The sequence below is a fragment of the Salmo salar genome, chromosome ssa26 (genome assembly GCF_905237065.1).
Source record: "Salmo salar chromosome ssa26, Ssal_v3.1, whole genome shotgun sequence".
NCBI lineage: Eukaryota > Metazoa > Chordata > Actinopteri > Salmoniformes > Salmonidae > Salmo > Salmo salar.
The window spans coordinates 53,854,002-53,878,245 of NC_059467.1; the positions used below are offsets into that span (position 1 = coordinate 53,854,002).

The following is a 24,244-nucleotide window of genomic DNA, read 5'->3' on the forward strand; positions in this document are numbered from 1 at the left end:
CTTCTACCTGACACACTACTACCTGCACTATAGACCCCACCCATCACCTCTTCTACCTGACACACTTCTACCTGCACCACACGATAGACCCCACCAATCACCTCTTCTACCTGACACACTTCTACCTGCACCACACTATAGACCCCACCCATCACCTCTTCTACCTGACACACTTCTACCTGCACCATAGACCCCACCAATCACCTCTTCTACCTGACACACTTCTACCTGCACCACACTATAGACCCCACCCATCACCTCTTCTACCTGACACACTTCTACCTGCACTATAGACCCCACCCATCACCTCTTCTACCTGACACACTTCTACCTGGACTATAGACCCCACCCATCACCTCTTCTACCTGACACAGTTCTACCTGCACTATAGACCCCACCCATCACCTCTTCTACCTGACACACTTCTACCTGCACTATAGACCCCACCCATCACCTCTTCTACCTGCACCACACTATAGACCCCACCCATCACCTATTCTACCTGACACACTTCTACCTGCACTATAGACCCCACTTATGTGTCCTAGATGTCACCCTATTTACTATACAGTAGGGTGCTTGTCAAAAGTAGTGCACTATATAAGTATTAGGTGCCATTTGGGATGTACCCTAGATAGGTGCACTCTCCTGGCCAGGAATGACCAGCCCTACCTCCCTGTACCTCCCTATTCTCCAGCCATGCCTCCTCCTACCTCCCTGTTCTCCGCCCTGCCTCCTCCTACCTCCCTATTCTCCAGCCATGCCTCCTCCTACCTCCCTGTTCTCCAGCCCTGCCTCCTCCTACCTCCCTATTCTCCAGACCCTGCTTCCCTGTACCTCCCTATTGTCCAGCCCTGCCTCCTCCTACCTCCCTGTACCTCCCTATTCTCCAGCCCTGCCTCCTCCTACCTCCCTATTCTCCAGCCCTGCCTCCTCCTACCTCCCTATTCTCCAGCCCCTGCCTCCTCCTACCTCCCTGTTCTCCAGCCCCATGCCTCCCTGTACCTCCCTGTTCTCCAGCCCTTGCCTCCTCCTATCTCCCTATTCTCCTGCCCTGCCTCCTCCTACCTCCCTATTCTCCAGCCCCTTCCTCCTCCTACCTCCCTGTTCTCCAGCCCTGCCTCCTCCTACCTCCCTGTTCTCCGCCCTGCCTCCCTGTACCTCCCTGTTTTCCAGCCCCTGCCTCCTCCTACCTCCCTATTCTCCAGCGCTGCCTCCTCCTACCTCCCTGTTCTCCGCCCTGCCTCCCTGTACCTCCCTGTTCTCCAGCCCCATGCCTCCTCCTACCTCCCTATTCTCCAGCCCTGCCTCCTCCTACCTCCCTATTCTCCAGCCCATGCCTCCTCCTACCTCCCTATTCTCCAGCCCTGCCTCCTCCTACCTCCCTGTTCTCCAGCCCTGCCTCCTCCTACCTCCCTATTCTCCAGCCCCTTCCTCCTCCTACCTCCCTGTTCTCCAGCCCTGCCTCCTCCTACCTCCCTGTTCTCCGCCCTGCCTCCCTGTACCTCCCTGTTTTCCAGCCCCTGCCTCCTCCTACCTCCCTATTCTCCAGCGCTGCCTCCTCCTACCTCCCTGTTCTCCGCCCTGCCTCCCCTGTACCTCCCTGTTCTCCAGCCCCATGCCTCCTCCTACCTCCCTATTCTCCAGCCCTGCCTCCTCCTACCTCCCTATTCTCCAGCCCATGCCTCCTCCTACCTCCCTATTCTCCAGCCCTGCCTCCTCCTACCTCCCTATTCTCCAGCCCTGCCTCCTCCTACCTCCCTATTCTCCAGCCCTGCCTCCTCCTACCTCCCTATTCTCCAGCCCTGCCTCCTCCTACCTCCCTGTTCTCAGCCCTGCCTCCTCTACCTCCCTATTCTCCAGCCCTGCCTCCTCCTACCTCCCTATTCTCCAGCCCTGCCTCCTCCTACCTCCCTATTCTCCAGCCCTGCCTCCTCCTACCTCCCTATTCTCCAGCCCTGCCTCCTCCTACCTCCCTGTTCTCCAGCCCTGCCTCCCTGTACCTCCCTATTCTCCAGCCCCTGCCTCCTCCAATCAGATGGAGTGTTGAGTCTCTGTTCCTCCTCCCATAATGTGTTCTTTGTCTCAGGGAGACAGCCAGGAGTAGTTGAGACCCACAGAGGAATGTGTTGTGCATCTTAGCAGATCTTTCTCTAGTTGATGATCTCTGCTGCTATCAGGTGAGTCTGTGTTGTTGACGCCAGCTGTGTCAGAGGAGAGGAATTTATGTCTGGGGGTTTCAAGTTTAGTCAGTGGGTCTGGAAATGGTGTGTTATGTGAGGAGGTAGAACAGTAGAACAGAACAGTAGAGGACAGTAGAACAGAACAGGACAGTAGAACAGTAGAACAGAACAGAAGAGGACAGTAGAACAGTAGAACAGAACAGAACAGTAGAACAGAACAGAAGAGGACAGTTGAACAGAACAGAAGAGGACAGAAAAGGACAGTAGAACAGAAGAGGACAGTAGAACAGAAGAACAGAACAGAAGAGGACAGTAGAACAGAAGTACAGAACAGAAGAGGACAGTAGAACAGAAGAGGACAGTTGAACAGAACAGAAGAGGACAGAAGAGGACAGTAGAACAGAAGAGGACAGTAGAACAGAAGAACAGAACAGAAGAGGACAGTAGAACAGAAGTACAGAACAGAAGAGGACAGTAGAACAGAAGAGGACAGTAGCACAGAAGAGGACAGTTGAACAGAACAGAAGAGGACAGAAGAGGACAGTAGAACAGAAGAGGACAGTAGAACAGAAGAACAGAACAGAAGAGGACAGTAGAACAGTAGAACAGAACAGAAGAGGACAGTAGAACAGAAGAGGACAGTAGAACAGTAGAACAGAACAGAAGAGGACAGTAGAACAGTAGAACAGAAGAGGACAGTAGAACAGTAGAACAGAAGAGGACAGTAAAACAGTAGAACAGAACAGAAGAGGACAGTAGAACAGTAGTACAGAACAGAAGAGGACAGTAGAACAGTAGAACAGAACAGAAGAGGACAGTAGAACAGTAGAACAGAACAGAAGAGGACAGTAGAACAGAAGAGGACAGTAGAACAGTAGAGGACAGTAGAACAGAAGAGGACAGTAGAACAGAAGAGGACAGTAGAACAGTAGAACAGAACAGAAGAGGACAGTATAACAGTAGAACAGAAGAACAGAACAGGACAGTAGAACAGTAGAACAGAAGAGGACAGTAGAACAGAAGAACAGAACAGAAGAGGACAGTAGAACAGTAGAACAGAACAGAAGAGGACAGTAGTACAGAAGAGGACAGTAGAACAGTAGAACAGAACAGAAGAGGACAGTAGAACAGTAGAACAGAACAGAAGAGGACAGTAGAACAGAAGAGGACAGTATAACAGAACAGAAGAGGACAGTAGAACAGTAGAACAGAAGAACAGAACAGGACAGTAGAACAGAAGAGGACAGTTGAACAGAAGAACAGAACAGAAGAGGACAGTAGAACAGAAGAGGACAGTAGAACAGTAGAACAGAACAGAAGAGGACAGTAGAACAGTAGAACAGAACAGAAGAGGACAGTAGAACAGTAGAACAGAAGAGGACAGTAGAACAGTAGAACAGAAGAGGACAGTAGAACAGTAGAACAGAACAGAAGAGGACAGTAGAACAGTAGTACAGAACAGAAGAGGACAGTAGAACAGTAGAACAGAAGAGGACAGTAGAACAGTAGAACAGAACAGAAGAGGACAGTAGAACAGAAGAGGACAGTAGAACAGTAGAGGACAGTAGAACAGAAGAGGACAGTAGAACAGAAGAGGACAGTAGAACAGTAGAGGACAGTAGAACAGAAGAGGACAGTAGAACAGAAGAGGACAGTAGAACAGTAGAACAGAACAGAAGAGGACAGTATAACAGTAGAACAGAAGAACAGAACAGGACAGTAGAACAGTAGAACAGAACATAAGAGGACAGTAGAACAGTAGAACAGAACAGAAGAGGACAGTAGAACAGTAGAACAGAACAGAAGAGGACAGTAGAACAGAACAGAAGAGGACAGTAGAACAGTAGAACAGAAGAACAGAACAGGACAGTAGAACAGAAGAGGACAGTTGAACAGAAGAACAGAACAGAAGAGGACAGTAGAACAGAAGAGGACAGTAGAACAGTAGAACAGAACAGAAGAGGACAGTAGAACAGTAGAACAGAACAGAAGAGGACAGTAGAACAGTAGAACAGAACAGAAGAGGACAGTAGAACAGAACAGAAGAGGACAGTAGAACAGTAGAACAGAAGAACAGAACAGGACAGTAGAACAGAAGAGGACAGTTGAACAGAAGAACAGAACAGAAGAGGACAGTAGAACAGAAGAGGACAGTAGAACAGTAGAACAGAACAGAAGAGGACAGTAAAACAGTAGAACAGAACAGAAGAGGACAGTAGAACAGTAGAACAGAAGAGGACAGTAGAACAGTAGAACAGAAGAGGACAGTAGAACAGTAGAACAGAACAGAAGAGGACAGTAGAACAGTAGTACAGAACAGAAGAGGACAGTAGAACAGTAGAACAGAACAGAAGAGGACAGTAGAACAGAAGAGGACAGTAGAACAGTAGAGGACAGTAGAACAGAAGAGGACAGTAGAACAGAAGAGGACAGTAGAACAGTAGAACAGAACAGAAGAGGACAGTATAACAGTAGAACAGAAGAACAGAACAGGACAGTAGAACAGTAGAACAGAACAGAAGAGGACAGTAGTACAGAAGAGGACAGTAGAACAGTAGAACAGAACAGAAGAGGACAGTAGAACAGTAGAACAGAACAGAAGAGGACAGTAGAACAGAAGTACAGAACAGAAGAGGACAGTAGAACAGAGGAGGACAGTAGAACAGAAGAGGACAGTAGAACAGTAGAACAGAACAGAAGAGGACAGTAGAACAGAAGAGGACAGTAGGACAGAAGTACAGAACAGAAGAGGACAGTAGAACAGAAGAGGACAGTAGGACAGAAGAGGACAGTAGAACAGTAGAACAGAACAGAACAGAAGAGGACAGTAGAACAGAACAGGACAGTAGAACAGAAGAGGACAGTAGAACAGTAGGACAGAACAGAAGAGGACAGTAGAACAGTAGAACAGAAGAGGACAGTAGAACAGTAGAACAGAAGAGGACAGTAGAACAGTAGAACAGAACAGAAGAGGACAGTAGAACAGTAGTACAGAACAGAAGAGGACAGTAGAACAGTAGAACAGAACAGTAGAGGACGGTAGAACAGTAGAACAGAACAGAAGAGGACAGTAGAACAGAAGAGGACAGTAGAACAGTAGAGGACAGTAGAACAGAAGAGGACAGTAGAACAGAAGAGGACAGTAGAACAGTAGAACAGAACAGAAGAGGACAGTAGAACAGAAGAACAGAACAGAAGAGGACAGTAGAACAGAAGTACAGAACAGAAGAGGACAGTAGAACAGAAGAGGACAGTAGAACAGAAGAACAGAACAGAAGAGGACAGTAGAACAGTAGAACAGAACAGAAGAGGACAGTAGAACAGAAGAGGACATTAGAACAGTAGAACAGAACAGAAGAGGACAGTAGAACGGTAGAACAGAAGAGGACAGTAGAACAGTAGAACAGAAGAGGACAGTAGAACAGTAGAACAGAATAGAAGAGGACAGTAGAACAGTAGTACAGAACAGAAGAGGACAGTAGAACAGTAGAACAGAACAGAAGAGGACAGTAGAACAGTAGAACAGAACAGAAGAGGACAGTAGAACAGAAGAGGACAGTAGGACAGAAGAGGACAGTAGAACAGAAGAGGACAGTAGAACAGAAGAGGACAGTAGAACAGTAGAACAGAACAGAAGAGGACAGTATAACAGTAGAACAGAAGAACAGAACAGTAGAACAGTAGAACAGAACAGAAGAGGACAGTAGAACAGTAGAACAGAACAGAAGAGGACAGTAGTACAGAAGAGGACAGTAGAACAGTAGAACAGAACAGAAGAGGACAGTAGAACAGTAGAACAGAACAGAAGAGGACAGTAGAACAGAAGAGGACAGTAGAACAGTAGAACAGAACAGAAGAGGACAGTAGAACAGTAGAACAGAACAGAAGAGGACAGTAGAACAGTAGAACAGAACAGAAGAGGACAGTAGAACAGAAGAGGACAGTATAACAGAACAGAAGAGGACAGTAGAACAGTAGAACAGAAGAACAGAACAGGACAGTAGAACAGAAGAGGACAGTTGAACAGAAGAACAGAACAGAAGAGGACAGTAGAACAGAAGAGGACAGTAGAACAGTAGAACAGAACAGAAGAGGAGAGTAGAACAGTAGAACAGAACAGAAGAGGACAGTAGAACAGTAGAACAGAAGAGGACAGTAGAACAGTAGAACAGAAGAGGACAGTAGAACAGTAGAACAGAACAGAAGAGGACAGTAGAACAGTAGTACAGAACAGAAGAGGACAGTAGAACAGTAGAACAGAACAGAAGAGGACAGTAGAACAGAAGAGGACAGTAGAACAGTAGAGGACAGTAGAACAGAAGAGGACAGTAGAACAGAAGAGGACAGTAGAACAGTAGAACAGAACAGAAGAGGACAGTATAACAGTAGAACAGAAGAACAGAACAGGACAGTAGAACAGTAGAACAGAACAGAAGAGGACAGTAGTACAGAAGTGGACTGTAGAACAGTAGAACAGAACAGAAGAGGACAGTAGAACAGTAGAACAGAACAGAAGAGGACAGTAGAACAGAAGTACAGAACAGAAGAGGACAGTAGAACAGAAGAGGACAGTAGAACAGAAGAGGACAGTAGAACAGTAGAACAGAACAGAAGAGGACAGTAGAACAGAAGAGGACAGTAGGACAGAAGTACAGAACAGAAGAGGACAGTAGAACAGAAGAGGACAGTAGGACAGAAGAGGACAGTAGAACAGTAGAACAGAACAGAACAGAAGAGGACAGTAGAACAGAACAGGACAGTAGAACAGAAGAGGACAGTAGAACAGTAGGACAGAACAGAAGAGGACAGTAGAACAGTAGTACAGAACAAAAGAGGACAGTAGAACAGAAGAGGACAGTAGAACAGAAGTACAGAACAGAAGAGGACAGTAGAACAGTAGAACAGAACAGAAGAGGACAGTAGAACAGTAGAACAGAACAGAACAGAAGAGGACAGTAGAACAGAAGAACAGTAGAACAGAACAGGACAGTAGAACAGAAGAGGACAGTAGAACAGAACAGAAGAGGACAGTAGAACAGTAGAACAGAACAGAAGAGGACAGTAGAACAGTAGAACAGAACAGAAGAGGACAGTAGAACAGTAGAACAGAACAGAAGAGGACAGTAGAACAGTAGTACAGAACAGAAGAGGACAGTAGAACAGTAGAACAGAACAGAAGAGGACAGTAGAACAGTAGAACAGAACAGTAGAACAGTAGAACAGAACAGTAGAGGACAGTAGAACATAACAGAAGAGGACAGTAGAACAGAACAGAAGAGGACATTAGAACAATAGAACAGAACAGTAGAGGACAGTAGAACAGTAGTACAGAACAGAAGAGGACAGTAGAACAGTAGAACAGAACAGTAGAGGACAGTAGAACAGTAGAACAGAACAGAAGAGGACAGGTACGTATATGTTTGTTGCACTAGATAGGGAATAGGGGGCCATTTGGGACATAACCCCTGTATCGGCCTGACTGTGGTGGCCTGACTGTGGTGGCCTGACTGTGGTGGCCTGACTGTGGTGGTCTGACTGTGGTGGTCTGACTGTGGTGGTCTGACTGTGGTGGCCTGACTGTGGTGGCCTGACTGTGGTGGCCTGACTGTGGTGGTCTGACTGTGGTGGCCTGACTGTGGTGGTCTGACTGTGGTGGCCTGACTGTGGTGGTCTGACTGTGGTGGCCTGACTGTGGTGGCCTGACTGTGGTGGCCTGACTGTGGTGGCCTGACCGTGGTGGTCTGACCGTGGTGGCCTGACTGTGGTGGTCTGACTGTGGTGGTCTGACTGTGGTGGCCTGACTGTGGTGGCCTGACTGTGGTGGCCTGACTGTGGTGGTCTGACTGTGGTGGTCTGACTGTGGTGGCCTGACTGTGGTGGTCTGACTGTGGTGGTCTGACCGTGGTGGTCTGACTGTGGTGTGTCTGTCCATCCTGTTGTATCTTTGTCTGTCCGTCTGTCAATCTGTCCTTATTTATCCGTCCGTCCGTCTGTCGGTGTCTTTTTGTCCGTCCGTCTGTCCTTATGCATCTTTCTGTCTGTGTCTTCCTGTCTGTCTCTGACTGATCTCTCGGTAAGAAAATACCTCAATCAGTTCTCTAACCTCTGAAATCCCCCCACCCAGTGCTCCTAAATTATTTGTAAATAAATAACTTAAATTGGTTCATGTTGTGCTTTTCTTGTGTTGTTCCAATGCCTGTTCCGTAATGATTGAGGCTTGTACCTTTTCAGGTGGTTATGTTTAGGCCTTCCTGTGCTCTTACAGAAACAAAACACAGTGCAACATGACAAGCAGAATGTCATCGAACAGCCTCTCTGTCTGTCTGTCTGTCTGTCTGTCTGTCTGTCTGTCTGTCTGTCTGTCTGTCTGTCTGTCTGTCTGTCTGTCTGTCTGTCTGTCTGTCTGTCTGTCTGTTTGTCCTGATCTGTCTGTCTGTCTGTCTGTCTGTCTGTCTGTCTGTCTGTCTGTCTGTCTTCCTGGCTGTGTCTGTCTGTCTGTCTGTCTGTCCTCCTGGCTGCCTGTCTGTCTGCCTTCCTTGCTGCCTGTCTGTCTGCCTGTCTGTCTGTCTTCCTGTCTGCCTGTCTATCATAGATGATGTAACAGATCAAGCATTAACAGAACCAGGTCATATAGAGTCATAAACCAATGACAGTAGTTCACAAAGTGTTAACTCTGTTTAACCCCAGTAGACCTTAACCCTCGTAGATGTCAGGCTGGCTGACCATCAGGAGAGCTGTTACAGTGTGTGTGTTGTTTGCGGTGTTGTCAAGCACTTACAGTGGCTTGCAAAAGTATTCGCCCCCCTTGGCATTTTTCCTATTTTGTTGCCGTACAACCTGGAATTAAAATAGATTTTGGGGGTGGTTGATTTACACAACATGCCCACCACTTTGAAGAAGCAAAATATTTGTTATTGCGAAACAAACAAGAAATAAGACAAAAAAACTGAAAACTTGAACGTGCATAACTATTCATTCCCCCCCCCCAAAGTCAATACTTTATAGAGCCACCTTTTGCAGCAATTACAGCTACAAGTCTCTTGGGGTATGTCTCTATAAGCTTGGCAAATCTAGCCACTGGGATTTTTGCCCATTCTTCAAGGCAAAACTGCTCCAGCTCTTTCAAATTGGATGGGTTCCGCTGATGTACAGCAATTTTAAGTAATACCACATATTCTCAATTGGATTGAGGTCAGTGTCAGATATGGCCCTTGGTTCACTCCAGACTTGACTACCCTTGACCAGCACAAAAACATCCTGTGTCGTACTGCATTAGCATCGAATAGACCCCGTGATATGCAACTTTTCAGGGAGGTTAGGAACCAATATAAACGGGCAGTTAGGAAAGCAAAAGCTAGCTTTTTCAAACAGAAATTTGCATCCTGTAGTACAAACTCCAAAAGTTTTGGGACACTGTAAAATCCATGGAGAATAAGAGCATGTCCTCCCAGCTGCCCACTGCACTGAGGCTAGGAAACAATGTCACCACCGATAAATCTACGATAATCGAGAATTGCAATAATCATTTTTCTACGGCTGGCCATGCTTTCCACCTGGCTACCCCTACCCCGGTCAACAGCTCTGTACCCCCACAGCAACTTGCCCAAGCCTCCACCATTCCTCCTTCACCCAAATCCAGCTGATGTTCTGAAAGAGATGCAAAATCTGGACCCTTACAAATCAGCCGGGCTAGATAATCTAGACCCTCTCTAAAATTATCCGCCGCAATTGTTGCAATCCCAATAAGGCAAATGTGATAACTAAGTGGCTCGGGGAACAAAACATCGATATTTTGGGTCCATGGCCAGGAAACTCCCCAGACCTTAATCCCATTGAGAACTTGTGGTCAATCCTCAAGAGGCGGGTGGACAAACAAAACCCCACAAATTCTGACAAACTCCAAGCATTGATTATGCAAGAATGGGCTGCCATCAGTCAGGTTGTGGCCCAGAAGTGAATTGACAGCATGCCAGGGCAGATTGCAGAGTTCTCGAGTCTTATATCTCCCTCACTAACTTTATGCATCAGCTGTCAAAGCAGCTTACCAATCATTGCAGCTGTACACGGCCCATCTGTAAATAGCCCACCCAACTACCTCAGCCCCATATTGTTATTTATTTATTTATTTTTGCTCCTTTGCACCCCAGTATATCTACTTGCACATTCATCTTCTGAACATCAACCATTCCAGTGTTTAATTGCTAAATTGTAATTATTTTGCCACTATGGCCTATTTATTGCCTTACCTCCCTAATCTTACTACATTTCCACACACTGTATATAGATTTTTCTATAAACAGTTGTCATGCTACAAAATAGGAAAAACGCCAAGAGGGAAAAATACTTTTGCAAGGCACTGTTAGTAAAAATACAGTAAGTAAAAGTAAAAAGTACTTAAGTCGATGTATTGGGTATATGCACTTTACTATTTAGATTTTTGACAACTTTTACTTCACTACATTCCTAAAGAAAATGATGTACTTTTTACTCCATACATTTTCCCTGACACCCAAAAGTACTCGTTACATTTTGAATGCTTAGCAGGACAGGAAATGGTCCAATTCACACACTTATCAGGAGAACATCCCTGGTCATCCCTACTGCCTCTGATCTGGAGGACTCACTAAACAGACAACATCCCTGGTCATCCCTACTGCCTCTGATCTGGAGGACTCACTAAACAGAGAACATCCCTGGTCATCCATACTGCCTCTGATCTGGAGGACTCACTAAACAGAGAACATCCCTGGTCATCCCTACTGCCTCTGATCTGGAGGACTCACTAAACAGAGAACATCCCTGGTCATCCCTACTGCCTCTGATCTGGAGGACTCACTAAACAGAGAACATCCCTGGTCATCCCTACTGCCTCTGATCTGGAGGACTCACTAAACAGAGAACATCCCTGGTCATCCCTACTGCCTCTGATCTGGAGGACTCACTAAACAGAGAACATCCCTGGTCATCCCTACTGCCTCTGATCTGGAGGACTCACTAAACAGAGAACATCCCTGGTCATCCCTACTGCCTCTGATCTGGAGGAATCACTAAACAGAGAACATCCCTGGTCATCCCTACTGCCTCTGATCTAGAGGACTCACTAAACACAAATGCTTTGTTTTTAAATTATGTCTGAGTGTTGGAGTGTGACCCTGTCTATCTGTACATTTAAAAAAAATAAAAAATGGTGCCATTTGGTTTCCTTAATAAAATTAATATATTTATTTTATTTTCAATTTATCAACTACATTTACTTTTGATACTTCAATATATTTAAAACCAAATACTTTTAGACTTTTACTCAATTAGTATTTTACTGGGTGACTTTCACTTTTACATTTTTCTATTAAGGGATCTTTACTTTTACTCAAGTATGACAATTGGGTACTTTATCCACCACTTTGTGTGTGTGTGTGTGTGTGTGTGTGTGTGTGTGTGTGTGTGTGTGTGTGTGTGTGTGTGTGTGTGTGTGTGGAGTGTGTGTGTGTGTGTGTGTGTGTGTGTGTGTGTGTGTGTGTGTGTAACCACTTCCAATGTGTGCATCTTTGTTTCAGCTTCCAGAGAGTTATCTGAAGACATCCCGGGGTTCCTGCATCAAACACAACTAAAAAAAATTCCTATACAGGAGGTGGGTATCATTCCTATACAGGAGGTAGGTATCATTTCTATACAGGAGGTGGGTATCATTCCTATACAGGAGGTGGGCATCATTTCTATACAGGAGGTGGGTATCATTCCTATACAGGAGGTGCATATCATTTCTATACAGGAGGTGGGTATCATTTCTATACAGGAGGTGAGTATCATTCCTATACAGGAGGTGGGTATCATTTCTATACAGGAGGTGGGTATCATTCCTATACAGGAGGTAGGTATCATTCCTATACAGGAGGTGGGTATCATTCCTATACAGGAGGCGGGTATCATTTCTATACAGGAGGTGGGTATCATTCCTACACAGGAGGTGGGTATCATTCCTATACAGGAGGTGGATATCATTCCTATACAGGAGGTAGGTATCATTCCTATACAGGAGGTGAGTATCATTTCTATACAGGAGGTGGGTATCATTTCTATACAGGAGGTGAGTATCATTTCTATACAGGAGGTGGGTATCATTCCTATACAGGAGGAGGGTATCATTCCTACACAGGAGGTAGGTTGAGATGCTATGAGTAAGGTTATAGATAACACCCAACATTAGCCTGGTCACAGATCTGTTTGTGCTGTCAAGTCAACTGACTCTTTAGCGAACCAGAGGACAGGGTAAGATTGTTCCAGCATTGGGAGGGGGAAGAGAGCAGCGTGGGGCAGTGAGGAAATAATCAGACTGGGGGAGAGTCTCTCTGGAAGAAACCGGGACCGAGGTTTGAGGGGGTCCCCCCCCCACAGTAACCCTATTGTCTGTTACAATTGACCGGGACATTTTGTGGCATACTGCCCTATTAAAGAAGAGCCAATGCAATGTAACCTCAGTGAAAAAGAAGAAACTGATATATTGTATGCATGTCCTGTGGTAACCGCTGTACTTGAAAGACTAAGAAACTAACGTATGTGCATGGTGAAGGTTGAAGGGAAAGCGGTTGCAGCCCTGCTTGATTCCGGCAGTATGTCAACCTTGGTCGTTGCAAACCTAGTGCCGACTCATAAACTAGATGCAAGTCAGGATACCCGCTTGTACCCTACGGTCTTAGTGAGCATACAAACTGAGGACGGGCTGCTGGATTATGAAGATGGCGTGGTCCAGAAGATGGCATATGATATAATACTGGGTAGATATTTTCCTAACTTAGCGAGGTTTAGGCCAAAAGAACGGCATATTTGAGAAGCCCGACACCCCTGACCAAGCAGGAAGTAACATGTAGCCCTCAACTAAAGCCAAGAAAAGAGACGGACCAACCTCACAGGTGCTAGTAGGGGAGGATGAGGAAGAAGGGTCAGACCACGTCAATAACGGGCAGCCCGGTACTAGTCGGGTCAGGGTCCATCTAGATCCAGAGGGCGACAATCTAGAACCAACAGACCTGGCACGGTCCCTGACTAATTTGGGGACGGCCCAGAACCAGGATCCAACCCAGCAGCAAGTCGGAGCAGATGTGCAAGTCGTAGATGGTACCCCCATGTATGATAGGACGATGCCTAATAGTTTAACCCACTTCATCATGAAAAAGGGTTTGGGATACAGTGTCTCAAAAAATAAGGGTTGATGTGGTGGAACAGTTGTTGGTCCCCAGCGAAGGATATAGTGGGTCCGCTACCCAAATCTGCAAGAGGTTACCAATACATTCTGGTCATCCTAAATTATGCCACTCGCTACCCAGAAGCCATTCCCCTTCGGACGATGTTTTCCAAAAATATCGCCAAGGAATTAGTGCTCCTGTTCACCAGGGTAGGGATTCCAAAGGAGAGCCTTACTGACCAGGGGACCCCCTTTATGTTCCACCTTATGGTGGACCTTTGTAAGATGTGGCAGGTGAAACAGTTGAGGACATTGGTTTACCATCCGCAGACGGACAAGATGGTAGAGAGATTCAACCTCACCCTGAAGTCAATGCTCAGGAAGGTAATTGATAAGGGTGGTTAAAACCGGGATTACCTTATCTGATGTTTTCCATTAGAGATGTTCCCCAAGCCTCTCTGGGGTTTTCACCCTTTGAGCTGGTATATGGGAGGCAACCCTGGGGAATCTTAGAAATCGCCCGGGAAACCTGGGACAGTAAGTAAGAATGAGAGACAGACAGATAGTAGGGTGGCACAAGACAGTCAGGTAGAGAGACAGACAGACAGCCTGTAGGGTGACACCAGACAGGCAGGTAAAGAGACAGACAGACAGCCAGTTGGGTGACATCAGACAGGCAAGTAAAGAGACAGACAGACAGCCAGTAGGGTGACATCAGACAGTCAGGTAGAGAGACAGACAGATAGTAGTGTGACATCAGACAGACAGACAGACAGACAGACAGACAGACAGACAGACAGACAGACAGACAGACAGACAGACAGACAGACAGACAGACAGACAGACAGACAGACAGACAGATAGTAGGGTGACCTGATCCTCTCAACCAGCTTCATGAGGTAGTCACCTGGAATGCATTTTAATTAACTGGTGACATCCTGATCCTATCAACCAGCTTCATGAGGTAGTCACCTGGAATGTATTTCAATTAACTGGTTTGTCTTTATTTCCTTCTTAATGCGTTTGAGCCAATCACTTGTGTTGTGACAAGGTACGGGTGGTATACAGAAGTTAGCCCTATTTGGTAAAAGACCAAGTCCATATTATGGCAAGAACAGCTCAAATAAACAAAGAGAAAAAACAGTCCATCATTACTTTAAGACATGAAAGTCAGTCAATACGGAACATTTCAAGAAATGTTTATGTTTCTTCAAGTGCAGTCGCAAAAACCATCAAGCGCGATAATGAAACTGTCTCTCATGATTACCGCCACAGAAAAGGAAGACCCAGAGTTACCTCTGCTGCAGAGGATAAGTTCATTAGAGTTAACTGCACCACAAATTGCAGCCCAAATAAATGCTTCACAGAGTTCAAGTAACAGACACATCTTAACATCAACTGTTCAGAGACTGGCTGAATCAGGCCTTCATGTTCGAATTGCTGTGAAGAAACCACTACGAAAGGACACCAACAAGAAAAAGAGACTTGCTTGGGCCAAGAAACACAAGCAATGGACATTAGACCAGTGAAAATCTGTCCTTTGGTCTGATGAGTCCAAATTTGAGATTTTTGGTTCCCACCGCTGTGTCATTGTGAGACGCAGAGTAGGTGAACAGATGATCTCCGTATGTGTGGTTCCCACCGTGAAGCATGGAGGAGGAGGTGTGATGGTGTGGGGGGCTTTGCTGGTGACACTGTCAGTGCTTTTTTGGAATTCAAGGCACACTTAACAAGCATGGCTACCACAGCATTCTGCAGCAATACGCCATCCCATCTGGTTTGGGCTTAGTGGGACTATCATTTGTTGTTCAACAGGACAATGACCCAACACACCTCCAGGCTGTGTAAGGGCTATATGACCAAGAAGGAGAGTGATGGAGTGCTGCATCAGATGACCTGGCCTCCACAATCACCCCACCTCAACCCAATTGAGATGGTTTGGGATGAGTTGAACCGCAGAGTGACGGAAAAGCAGCCAACAAGTGCTCAGCATATGTGGGAACTCAAAGACTGTTGGAAAAACATTCCAGGTGAAGCTGGTTGAGAGAATGCCAAGAGTGTGCAAAGCTGTCATCAAGGCAAAGGTTGGCTATTTGAAGTATCTCAAATATAAAATATACTTTGATTTGTTTAACACTTTTTTGGTTACTACATCATTCCGTATGTGTTATTTCATAGTTTTGATGTCATCACTATCATTCTACATCGTAGAAAAGAGTAAAAATAAAGAAAAACCCTTGAATGAGTTTGTGTCTGTCACGTCCTGACCACTTGTATTTCTATGTTGGGTTTTGTTTGGGATGAACTCGAATTAGAGGCAGCTGGTCATCGTTGTCTCTAATTGGAGATCATACTTAAGTAGGTGTTTTTTCCACCTGGGTTTGTGGGAGATTGTTTTTGAGTTTGTTTCAACTCGGCATCACGTTTTTTTTTCTTTTTCGTTCTTTAGTTTATGTGTATGTATTGCATAGTTTCACAGTGAAAATAAAATGTGGAATGACACATGCTGCACTTTGGTCTGCTCCTTCCTACGACAACCGTGACAGAATCTCCCACCACCATAGCACCAAGCAGCGTGCCCAGGAGAAACAGGAATGGACCTGGGAGGAAATTCTGGACGGGAAAGGACCCTGGAGTCAGGCTGGGGAGTATCGCCGTCTTAAAGAGGAGATTGAGGCAGCAAAAGCGGAGCGCCGATATTACGAGGCACTATACCAACCACGAGGCAAGTGCGAGAGGCAGAGATTGGCAGAGTCAGGGTGGAGACCTGAGCCAACTCCCCGTGCTTACTGTGGGGAGCGAGTGACGAAGCAAGCACCGTGTTATGCGGTGATTCACAGCCCGGTGCGATCTGTGCCCGCGCCCAGCATTTGTTGAGCTAGGTTGAGCATTCAGCCAGGAAGGGTGTTGCCAGCTCAGCGCTCCTGGTCTCCAGTTTGCCTTCTCGGTCCAGGATATCCTGCGCCGGCTCTGCGCACTGTGTCGCCAGTGCGTATTCACAGCCCAGTGCGTCCTGTACCAGTGCCCCGCGTTTGCCAGGCGAAAGTAAGCATCCAGCCAGGACGGGTTGTGCCAGCTCTACGCTCGAGACCTCCAGTGCGCCTCCACAGCACAGTATATCCTGTACCTGCCCCACATACCCGGCCTCCAGTGAGTCTATCCAGTCTGGTACGCCCTGTGCCTGCTCCTCGCACTTGCCCTGAGGTGCGTGTCACCAGTCTGGCGCCACCTGTGCCAGCCCCACGCATCAGGCCTCCAGTGCGCATTCCCAGTCAAGAGCTTCCGGCGACAGTTCCCAGTCAAGAGCTTCCGGCGACAGTTCACAGTCAAGAGCTTCCGGCGACAGTCTGGAACCTCCTGAGACGGCCCGCAGTCCAGAACCTCCTGAGACGGCCCGCAGTCCGGAACCTCCTGAGACGGCCCGCAGTCCGGAACCTCCTGAGACGGCCCGCAGTCCGGAACATCCAGCAGTGGTCCGCAGTCCAGAACCTCCAGCAGCGGTCCGCAGTCCAGAACCTCCTCCGGCGGTCCGCAGTCCAGAACCTCCGGTGATGATCCACGGTCCGGTGACACAAAAGCGGAGGGATCAGCGGGCGGAGTGGGGGTTACGCCCCGAACCGGAGCCATCTCCTCTGCTGGAGGATCCGCGGGATAAGAAGGTTCTGCGTACTGCACCAGAGCCGCCATAGACATTTGTCACCCTCCCTACCCTCCCTTTGTTTTTTTTGTTTTTTTGTTTAGGTGTGTTCGGAGTCCGCAACTTTGGGGGGGGATACTGTCACGTCCTGACCATAGAAAGCTGTTATTTTCTATGGTAGAGTAGGTCAGGGCGTGACAGGGGTTTTTTCTAGTTTAGTTTTTCTATGTTGTTATGTTCTTGTTTTGTATTTCTATGTTGGGTTTTGTTTGGGATGATTTCCAATTAGAGGCAGCTGGTCATCGTTGTCTCTAATTGGAGATCATACTTAAGTAGGTGGTTTTTCCACCTGGGTTTGTGGGAGATTGTTTTTAAGTTAGTGTATGTTTCTACTCTGCGTCACGGTTTGTTGTTTTTGTTCGTTCAGTTTATTGTGTATGTATCGCATAGTTTCACAGTGAAAATAAAATGTGGAGCGACACACACTCTGCACTTTGGTTCGCTCATTCCTACGACAACCGTGACAGTCTCCAAACTTTTAACTGGTACTGTACATCAGACAAGAGTCATAAAGAGAGACCTAAGACAACACCATAGCATGGCAGAAACACATGAAAACACATGAAAACACAGCATGTCAGCAACACAACATGGTACAAAAATTATTGGGCACAGACTACAGCACAAAGGGAAAGAAGGTAGAGACAACAATATATCATGCGAAGCAGCCATAACTGTCAGTATGAGTGTCCATGACTGAGTTTTTTGAATGAAGGTGAATTGATGAGACCAGGTAGAGTACTGACTCAGTCATCTTTACATTGTCCTCTAACGTGTTTGTGTGTGCGTGTTTGTGTGTGTGTGTGTGTGTGTGTGTGTGTGTGTGTGTGTGAGCAGGGTGACATGGACGAGGACAGTGTGAGGAAGAGGAAGGACATGTTTAAGGGAGGCCCCGCCCCCGGCCCAACCTCCAATATGTCTGCCTCCCACTCCAAGCCTGCTGAGGAGGACGTGAAGGCTACCGTGCTACAGAAGGAGGTGAGTAATGTAGAGGACAGTATGTGTGTTAGGCTGCCTGTCTCTCTCTGTCTGTGTGTGTGTGTAATGCCGGACAAATGACCATTTTAAACCGGTCCCACTGCTCCTTTACCACATCAGATAATAATAAACCAGAATATATCAATCTGGGACCTTTACCACATCAGATAATAATAATAAACCAGACTAGATCAGTCTGGGACCTTTACCACATCAGATAATAATAAACCAGACTAGATCAATCTGGGACCTTTACCACATCAGATAATAATAAACCAGACTAGATCAGTCTGGGACCTTTACAACATCAGATAAAAATAATAATAATAATAAACCAGACTAGATCAATCTGGGACCTTTACCACATCAGATAATAATAAACCAGACTAGATCAATCTGGGACCTTTACCACATCAGATAATAATAATAATAATAATAAACCAGACTAGATCAATCTGGGACCTTTACCACATCAGATAATAATAAACCAGACTGGATCAGTCTGGAACCTTTACCACATTAGATAATAATAAACCAGACTGGATCAATCTGGGACCTTTACTACATCAGATAATAAAAAAAACAGACTAGATCAGTCTGGAACCTTTACCACATCAGATAATAATAAACCAGACTAGATCAATCTGGGACCTTTACCACATTAGATAGTAATAAACCAGACTAGATCAATCTGGGACCTTTACCACATCAGATAATAATAAACCAGACTAGATCAGTCTGGGACCTTTACCACATCAGATAATAATAATAAACCAGACTGGATCAATCTGGGTCCTTTACCACATTAGATAGTAATAAACCAGACTAGATCAATCTGGGACCTTTACCCATCAGATAATAATAATAATAAACCAGACTGGATCAATCTGGGACCTTTACCACATTAGATAGTAATAAACCAGACTAGATCAATCTGGGACCTTACCAAATCAGATAATAATAAACCAGACTAGATCAGTCTGGGACCTTTACCACATCAGATAAAAAATAAACCAGACTGTATTAATCTGGAACCTTTACCATATCAGATAAGAAACCAGACTAGATCAATCTGGGACCTTTACCACATTAGATAGTAATAAACCAGACTAGATCAATCTGGGACCTTTACCACATCAGATAATAATAAACCAGACTAGATCAGTCTGGGACCTTTACCACATCAGATAATAATAATAAACCAGACTAGATCAATCTGGAACCTTTACCACATCAGATAATAATAATAATAATAATAATAATAAACCACACTAGATCAATCTGGGACCTTTACCACATCAGATAATAATCAACCAGACTAGATCAGTCTTGAACCTTTACCACATCAGATAATAATAAACCAGACTATATCAATCTGGGACCTTTACCACATCAGATAATAATAAACCAGACTGGATCAGTCTGGAACCTTTACCACATTAGATAATAATAAACCAGACTGGATCAATCTGGGACCTTTACCACATCAGATAATAATAAACCAGACTAGATCAATCTGGGACCTTTACCACATCAGATAATAATAAACCAGACTAGATCAATCTGGGACCTTTACCACATCAGATAATAATAAACCAGACTAGATCAGTCTGGGACCTTTACCACATCAGATAATAATAAACCAGACTAGATCAATCTGGGACCTTTACCACATCAGATAATAATAATAATAATAATAAACCAGACTAGATCAATCTGGGACCTTTACCACATTATAATAATAAACCAGACTAGATCAGTACGGGACCTTTACCACATCAGATAATAATAAACCAGACTAGATCAATCTGGGACCTTTACCACATCAGATAATAATAATAAACCAGACTAGATCAGTCTGGGACCTTACCACATCAGATAATAATAAACCAGACTAGATCAGTCAGGGACCTTTACCACATCAGATAATAATAATAATAAACCAGACTGGATCAGTCTGGGACCTTTACCACATCAGATAATAATAAACCAGACTAGATCAATCTGGGACCTTTACCACATCAGATAATAATAATAATAATAATAAACCAGACTAGATCAGTCGGGGACCTTTACCACATCAGATAATAATAAACCAGACTAGATCAATCTGGGACCTTTACCACATCAGATAATAATAAACCAGACTAGATCAATCTGGGACCTTTACCACATCAGATAATAATAAACCAGACTAGATCAGTCTGGGACCTTTACCACATCAGATAATAATAAACCAGACTAGATCAATCTGGGACCTTTACCACATCAGATAATAATAATAATAACCAGACTAGATCAGTCTGGGACCTTTACCACATCAGATAATAATAAACCAGACTAGAGCAATCTGGGACCTTTACCACATCAGATAATAATAATAAACCAGACTAGATCAATCTTGGAACTTTACCAAAAACATGTATCCCAATTGTCTGTTTGACAAGTCTTTGGAGGTGAAGTAGAAACAATTGTGTTGCTCTTCAAATATAAAATTCTACAAATGATGTATGACATTGCATTCTTGTTCCATTCATGTTTATGGTCTCGCTTGCTTCAAGTACATAAGCTACTCAAGTGATGAACATCAATCATCCTGGCTTGTGTACATGGCCTTTGTATGGTAGTTATAAATGTATTATCCTGTTACAGTGCACAAGGTCACTGAGTGACTGAAGAATGTTAGAAAGCTGTTTATGGGTCAGTTCCTCTCAATAGAACTACTGCTTCATTCTGTAGTTTACACCGTGAGGCTCTCAGGAAACCAGGGTCGGTACCTCTCAATAGAACTACTGCTTCATTCTGTAGTTTACACCGTGAGGCTCTCAGGAAACCAGGATCAGTACCTCTCAGTAGAACTACTGCTTCATTCTGTAGTTTACACCGTGAGGATCTCAGGAAGCCAGGGTCGGTACCTCTCAATAGAACTACTGCTTCATTCTGTAGTATACACCGTGAGGCTCTCAGGAAACCAGGGTCGGTACCTCTCAATAGAACTACTGCTTCATTCTGTAGTTTACACCGTGAGGCTCTCAGGAAACCAGTGTCGGTACCTCTCAATAGAACTACTGCATCATTCTGTAGTATACACCGTGAGGCTCTCAGGAAACCAGGGTCGGTACCTCTCAATAGAACTACTGCTTCATTCTGTAGTTTACACCGTGAGGCTCTCAGGAAACCAGGGTCTGTACCTCTCAATAGAACTACTGCTTCATTCTGTAGTTTACACCGTGAGGCTCTCAGGAAACCAGTGTCGGTACCTCTCAGTAGAACTATTGAATTTTCCAGTGATTATGTAGATTAATTGTCACATTGTCCCCTTTTTTGTCGCTTGTGTGTGTCATTTTGACTCTACAGATGATTCTGTAAAGAATAAGACCCCTGAGCCCTTTGGGGATCTGTGCTTGTCTTACAAACCCCACTCTAGCTCCTTCCCCGTTAACCACACAGACAAACGGTTGGTATCTACGGACGCAGGAGAAACACACCATGTTTAAAAGGGGTTAGAAGTCCTAAATTACGCCGACTCATTGGGTTAACTACTCACTAACTCACACTACGCTGTGTTTATAAACAGGCCAGTCACTCATTGAATTAACTACTCACTAACTCACACTACGCTGTGTTTATAAACAGGCCAGTCACTCATTGAGTTAACTACTCACTAACTCACACTACGCTGTGTTTATAAACAGGCCAGTCACTCATTGAGTTAACTACTCACTAACTCACACTACGCTGTGTTTATAAACAGGCCAGTCACTCATTGAGTTAACTACTCACTAACTCACACTACGCTGTGTTTATAAACAGGCCAGTCACTCATTGAATTAACTACTCACTAACTCACACTACGCTGTGTTTATAAACAGGCCAGTCACTCATTGAGTTAACTACTCACTAACTCACACTACGCTGTGTTTATAAACAGGCCAGTCACTCATTGGGTTAACTACTCACTAACTCACACTACGCTGTGTTTATAAACAGGCCAGTCACTCATTGGGTTAACTACTCACTAACTCACACTACGCTGTGTTTATAAACAGGCCAGTCACTCATTGAGTTAACTACTCACTAACTCACACTACGCTGTGTTTATAAACAGGCCAGTCACTCATTGAGTTAACTACTCACTAACTCACACTACGCTGTGTTTATAAACAGGCCAGTCACTCATTGAGTTAACTACTCACTAACTCACACTACGCTGTGTTTATAAACAGGCCAGTCACTCATTGAGTTAACTACTCACTAACTCACACTACGCTGTGTTTATAAACAGGCCAGTCACTCATTGAGTTAACTACTCACTAACTCACACTACGCTGTGTTTATAAACAGGCCAGTCACTCATTGAATTAACTACTCACTAACTCACACTACGCTGTGTTTATAAACAGGCCAGTCACTCATTGAGTTAACTACTCACTAACTCACACTACGCTGTGTTTATAAACAGGCCAGTCACTCATTGAATTAACTACTCACTAACTCACACTACGCTGTGTTTATAAACAGGCCAGTCACTCATTGAATTAACTACTCACTAACTCACACTACGCTGTGTTTATAAACAGGCCAGTCACTCATTGAATTAACTACTCACTAACTCACACTACGCTGTGTTTATAAACAGGCCAGTCACTCATTGAGTTAACTACTCACTAACTCACACTACGCTGTGTTTATAAACAGGCCAGTCACTCATTGGGTTAACTACTCACTAACTCACACTACGCTGTGTTTATAAACAGGCCAGTCACTCATTGAATTAACTACTCACTAACTCACACTACGCTGTGTTTATAAACAGGCCAGTCACTCATTGAGTTAACTACTCACTAACTCACACTACGCTGTGTTTATAAACAGGCCAGTCACTCATTGAGTTAACTACTCACTAACTCACACTACGCTGTGTTTATAAACAGGCCAGTCACTCATTGAATTAACTACTCACTAACTCACACTACGCTGTGTTTATAAACAGGCCAGTCACTCATTGAGTTAACTACTCACTAACTCACACTACGCTGTGTTTATAAACAGGCCAGTCACTCATTGAGTTAACTACTCACTAACTCACACTACGCTGTGTTTATAAACAGGCCAGTCACTCATTGAATTAACTACTCACTAACTCACACTACGCTGTGTTTATAAACAGGCCAGTCACTCATTGAGTTAACTACTCACTAACTCACACTACGCTGTGTTTATAAACAGGCCAGTCACTCATTGAATTAACTACTCACTAACTCACAGTACGCTGTGTTTATAAACAGGCCAGTCACTCATTGAATTAACTACTCACTAACTCACACTACGCTGTGTTTATAAACAGGCCAGTCACTCATTGAATTAACTACTCACTAACTCACACTACGCTGTGTTTATAAACAGGCCAGTCACTCATTGAGTTAACTACTCACTAACTCACACTACGCTGTGTTTATAAACAGGCCAGTCACTCATTGAGTTAACTACTCACTAACTCACACTACGCTGTGTTTATAAACAGGCCAGTCACTCATTGAATTAACTACTCACTAACTCACACTACGCTGTGTTTATAAACAGGCCAGTCACTCATTGAATTAACTACTCACTAACTCACACTACGCTGTGTTTATAAACAGGCCAGTCACTCATTGAATTAACTACTCACTAACTCACACTACGCTGTGTTTATAAACAGGCCAGTCACTCATTGAATTAACTACTCACTAACTCACACTACGCTGTGTTTATAAACAGGCCAGTCACTCATTGAATTAACTACTCACTAACTCACACTACGCTGTGTTTATAAACAGGCCAGTCACTCATTGAGTTAACTACTCACTAACTCACACTACGCTGTGTTTATAAACAGGCCAGTCACTCATTGGGTTAACTACTCACTAACTCACACTACGCTGTGTTTATAAACAGGCCAGTCACTCATTGAATTAACTACTCACTAACTCACACTACGCTGTGTTTATAAACAGGCCAGTCACTCATTGGGTTAACTACTCACTAACTCACACTACGCTGTGTTTATAAACAGGCCAGTCACTCATTGAATTAACTACTCACTAACTCACACTACGCTGTGTTTATAAACAGGCCAGTCACTCATTGAATTAACTACTCACTAACTCACACTACGCTGTGTTTATAAACAGGCCAGTCACTCATTGAATTAACTACTCACTAACT

General features: G+C 44.7%; 1 pseudogene; it reads left to right on the forward strand.

Annotated features, from left to right (window-relative positions):
- The first annotated feature begins 2,072 nt into the window (after positions 1-2,072).
- Positions 2,073-24,244, forward strand: part of LOC106597058 (b(0,+)-type amino acid transporter 1-like) — a 54,693-nt pseudogene continuing 32,521 nt past the window's right edge.